Below are 5976 nucleotides of genomic sequence, written 5' to 3' on the forward strand. Positions count from 1 at the left end.
AACAAAATTGCACAATTATTTGGCACAAATACACAACTTACTCCCTTCACAAAGAATTGTGGAAGGACATGTCTGCCAAGCTGCATCGGCAGAAATTTCATACAAACAAAATTTTCCATTCTAATGTACTGTGGAAGAAACAAATATACATGCAGATATATCATGTGGCATAAAGCAAATTAATGACAACGAAATGTCTTTTTTATGGCAACAGAACACACTTTTTAATTTGATCATTAACTTTCAGCAGAAAATAATCACCATTCAAACCACACACTTTGTAAATTCCGACATGTTTTAAGTTGACAAGGTGTTTGAAAAGACGACAAAAGGCAATATTGCTTTGACAGTTTTTTCGAGGGGACAATTATATGGAATTAAGAAACATGTATGGGAAGTTTGGTTTTCATAAAATGCAAATCTTGCAATTTGTTGCATAGTTTTGTAAGCCAGATTTAAAAAGAACTTTTTTTCAAACAACCCAAGTAATTTTCAAATTGAAAACAGCCAATGTTTTCCAATGAACCATGTTTTTCATAATCATTACACAAGTGGATCAAACAATGAACATTGTAACTGACAAATGCTTTTCCATAAATATGTGAAGATTTGCTAACAAAGTCTTTCAGCATTTGGACACCTAACGAAAACTCATGTGCGTTAATGTTTGGCGACAACAAAAATCTCATAGCTGAAGAAAAATGCAGAAAATGACAATACGTTTATGGCACAGCACATTTTTATCTTTTAACAGCACCACTCCCACATACAGCATAAATAGTCTAAATTCTGTTGCTTTCCAGTGAGGCAAATCTGACAAAGGCCTCGATTTTCTGTTGAATTCAAGCGGTATAAATTCCTTATATTTTGTAAGGTTGTGGTGACGTTAACATGACGACAGTTGAAGAAAGCTTAACTTGCAATTGGCGTGGTCTACCCCACCACCAGATTAACAAACGACGCATTACACCCAAACACGCAAGATGCGTATTCACCCTTGATCTAAATTTGAGTCGCAAGTATATCAAACAGAAATACCTGACATAAAACAACTGCTGTCGTAAACCACCTGTAAATTTAGACAAGGTTTCCCGCCGTCAAGTCATTACAACAAACAACTCATTAATTACGCAGTTAGCCAAGCCTCCTAGCCTGCCCTGCCTGCTTGTTTTTCATCCAACCATGACGAAGCAGCGCCTCAGCTTCGCTTTGTAATATTCAAAAAAACATTTTAGTTAGCTCGCAAAATCAACAAATATTATGGTAAAAATCACTGACAATAATTTGCCCTCCAAAACTGCATGTGTCACAACCCCACGGCAGAACTCACCAAGAGAGGTACAACCAAACTACCTCAAAATGAAATAAAATTAACTTCATGCTTCTATGCCCACCTTATGACAAAACAATATGATATGTGTTACGCAGGTATACAAGGAAAAACTCCCGCCGCCGAAACTCACCTTCACGCACAGTATTATACTTCAAAATTACTTTGCGCAGGGGGAAATTATGCAAACTTAAGCACGGCGCACCATTCGTAAACCGAACGTATAAGTTTGGCTGACGTCCGAATAAGTGCTGATTGGCCGTGCCAAGCTTAAACGCACTAAACCGAGCTTAAACCAAGCTAGGCCCATACTAAAGGGGTAGATAATTTTTGACTGGGAAAGCTTGTAATGAAAAAAAATATTTTTTATCGAAAAGTCGTATACTGCAAAATGGACAAGTGCTGAAATCGCATGGTTACATACGTTGTGCAACCGCAAACTCAGTACTGGAGTATCAGCGTTTTCCACTGTATAATAAAGCTTGTACTGAAAAAAAATATTTTTTATCGAAAAGTCATATACTGCAAAACGGACAAGTGCTGAAATCGCATAGTTACATACGTTGTGCAACCGCAAACTCAGTGCTGGAGTATCAGCGTTTTCCACTGTATAATAAAGCTTGTACTGAAAAAAAATATTTTTTATCGAAAAGTCATATACTGCAAAATGGACAAGTGCTGAAAGCGCATAGTTACATACGTTGTGCAACCGCAAACTCAGTACTGGAGTATCAGCGTTTTCCACTGTATAATAAAGCTTGTAATAAAAAAAAATATTTTTTATCGAAAAGTCATATACTGCAAAATGGACAAGTGCTGAAATCGCATAGTTACATACGTTGTGCAACCGCAAACGCAATACTGGAGTATCAGCGTTTTCCACTGTATAATAAAGCTTGTACTAAAAAAAAATATTTTTTATCGAAAAGTCATATACTGCAAAATGGACAAGTGCTGAAATCGTATAGTTACATAAGTTGTGCAACCGCAAACGCAATACTGGAGTATCAGCGTTTTCCACTGTATAATAAAGCTTGTACTGAAAAAAAATATTTTTTATCGAAAAGTCATATACTGCAAAATGGACAAGTGCTGAAATCGTATAGTTACATACGTTGTGCAACCGCAAACTTAGTACTGGAGTATCAGCGTTTTCCACTGTATAATAAAGCTTGTACTGAAAAAAAATATTTTTTATCGAAAAGTCATATACTGCAAAATGGACAAGTGCTGAAATCTCATGGTTACATACGTTGTGCAACCGCAAAAGCAATACTGAAGTATCAGCGTTTTCCACTGTATAATAAAGCTTGTACTGAAAAAAAAAATTTTTTGTCGAAAAGTCATATACTGCAAAATGGACAAGTGCTGAAATCGCATAGTTACATACGTTGTGCAACAGCAAACTCAGTACTGGAGTATCAGCGTTTTCCACTGTATAATAAAGCTTGTAGTGAAAAAAAATATTTTTTGTCGAAAAGTCATATACTGCAAAATGGACAAGTGCTGAAAGCGCGTAGTTACATACGTTGTACAACCGCAAACTCAGTACTGGAGTATCAGCGTTTTCCACTGTATAATAAAGCTTGTACTGAAAAAAAAATATGTTTTATCGAAAAGTCATATACTGCAAAATGGACAAGTGCTGAAATCGCATAGTTACATACGTTGTGCAACCGCAAACTCAGTACTGGAGTATCAGCATTTTCCACTGTATAATAAAGCTTGTACTGAAAAAAAAAAATTTTTATCGAAAAGTCATATACTGCAAAATGGACAAGTGCTGAAAGCGCATAGTTACATACGTTGTGCAACCGCAAACTCAGTACTGGAGTATCAGCGTTTTCCACTGTATAATAAAGCTTGTAATTAAAAAAAATATTTTTTATCGAAAAGTCATATACTGCAAAATGGACAAGTGCTGAAAGCGCATAGTTACATACGTTGTGCAACCGCAAACTCAGTACTGGAGTATCAGAATTTTCCACTGTATAATAACCCAGTCATAAATTTAGGCACGGCCCTTGTCACTTTATGTCAAGATACGCTTGGCGTCAAGCTTGGGCGACGCATGTTCACCGTACTTAAATGTTGGATATATGTTCGGCGTATGTTCTACAATTGAACAAATCCAAGCTTGGCCGAGCGAGCGTTCGCCGTGCGTTTACCGATCATAATGATATTGCCTGGCTACTTTCAAAATATGACCTCATCAAACTCGCTACTTCACCTTCTCGCACGTAACACGACTTAAATTACATAATATTTTATTGAAAGTAACAACACATAAATAAAAATGCAGTGGCAAGCGCAGTGGAAGTACGGTGTAACATGAAGTGCACTGTTCGACGAAACTATGTACTCTATGACGTGGTGGGCTTAATTGAGGATAAATTGCCGTTTCTTGTTATTCTGTCGTCACTCCGTCAACAACTCCAGGTAAAACTCGTTTCACCGCTGTGGCGATTTCTTGGTGCTTAACTGCCTGCGTCTTCCATCTTTCAATGCGTCTGCAGAACATAAAACATATGATTTAGTTAAAATTTTGGTAACATACCATCGTGTTAAGAAATTAAATATTCGACATGTCGGAATTAAATATATGAAAGTTGTGACAACGTCACAATCGGAAGGCTTTACAATGAGGCCCGCAGTGTGGCGTGTCTTGTGAGATTTCTAAAGCAATTTGACTCACCCAACAAAAATGCAAACGGAGGATGTGATTTGAATGGGATTTTTGTTTTCCTGCGTCCAACGGCCAAAACAACCCACTCCACGAAAATTGAAGAGCCAGGTGTTTTGTCTTAAACAGCTTTACAAAATTCCGGAAGGTGCCACGAAGTTGGTCCATGTCAATCACTTGGGCAAGTTTCATTTTGTCCTTTTGAAAAGTATCAACATATAAAATGATTGAAATGTATAACAGATGCCATTTACAGTGTAAAGCATGCAGACAAAAGCCTCAGTGCATTAGGTAAAAAGAAAGCTCACTTTAGGTTTAGTAAGTTCCACCTTTCTTGTTTTGTCGATAAGGATGCCAATCTTTTCAGACAGTTCATGCTCCTTCAATTGTGACGTTGTTTTTTGCTGCTTGGGTGGCAATAACCTGTGGAAGTATTTGCAAACCAAAACAAGCAAATACACAAGCAAAGGTCCCCTGTCAATTAAAAAAGTAGATGAAAAATATGTGCCAGTTTTATGCATAAAAATCAACACAAGGGTTATGGACACCTTTTTTGCAAGACGGGAATCATGGGAGAAGAACTGCTTTCAGTGGATTCGCTCATTAGAATGTCCCTTTCCAGATCAGCAGATCTACATTTTCTTTTCAAACAACGGGCATGTGTGCCTGAAAAGAACAAAATGCATGAAACAAAATTGCACAATTATTTGGCACAAATACACAACTTACTCCCTTCACAAAGAATTGTGGAAGGACATGTCTGCCAAGCTGCATCGGCAGAAATTTCATACAAACAAAATTTTCCATTCTAATGTACTGTGGAAGAAACAAATATACATGCAGATATATCATGTGGCATAAAGCAAATTAATGACAACGAAATGTCTTTTTTATGGCAACAGAACACACTTTTTAATTTGATCATTAACTTTCAGCAGAAAATAATCACCATTCAAACCACACACTTTGTAAATTCCGACATGTTTTAAGTTGACAAGGTGTTTGAAAAGACGACAAAAGGCAATATTGCTTTGACAGTTTTTTCGAGGGGACAATTATATGGAATTAAGAAACATGTATGGGAAGTTTGGTTTTCATAAAATGCAAATCTTGCAATTTGTTGCATAGTTTTGTAAGCCAGATTTAAAAAGAACTTTTTTTCAAACAACCCAAGTAATTTTCAAATTGAAAACAGCCAATGTTTTCCAATGAACCATGTTTTTCATAATCATTACACAAGTGGATCAAACAATGAACATTGTAACTGACAAATGCTTTTCCATAAATATGTGAAGATTTGCTAACAAAGTCTTTCAGCATTTGGACACCTAACGAAAACTCATGTGCGTTAATGTTTGGCGACAACAAAAATCTCATAGCTGAAGAAAAATGCAGAAAATGACAATACGTTTATGGCACAGCACATTTTTATCTTTTAACAGCACCACTCCCACATACAGCATAAATAGTCTAAATTCTGTTGCTTTCCAGTGAGGCAAATCTGACAAAGGCCTCGATTTTCTGTTGAATTCAAGCGGTATAAATTCCTTATATTTTGTAAGGTTGTGGTGACGTTAACATGACGACAGTTGAAGAAAGCTTAACTTGCAATTGGCGTGGTCTACCCCACCACCAGATTAACAAACGACGCATTACACCCAAACACGCAAGATGCGTATTCACCCTTGATCTAAATTTGAGTCGCAAGTATATCAAACAGAAATACCTGACATAAAACAACTGCTGTCGTAAACCACCTGTAAATTTAGACAAGGTTTCCCGCCGTCAAGTCATTACAACAAACAACTCATTAATTACGCAGTTAGCCAAGCCTCCTAGCCTGCCCTGCCTGCTTGTTTTTCATCCAACCATGACGAAGCAGCGCCTCAGCTTCGCTTTGTAATATTCAAAAAAACATTTTAGTTAGCTCGCAAAATCAACAAATATTATGGTAAAAATCACT

The sequence above is a fragment of the Ascidia mentula genome, chromosome 1 (assembly GCF_947561715.1).
Source record: "Ascidia mentula chromosome 1, kaAscMent1.1, whole genome shotgun sequence".
NCBI lineage: Eukaryota > Metazoa > Chordata > Ascidiacea > Phlebobranchia > Ascidiidae > Ascidia > Ascidia mentula.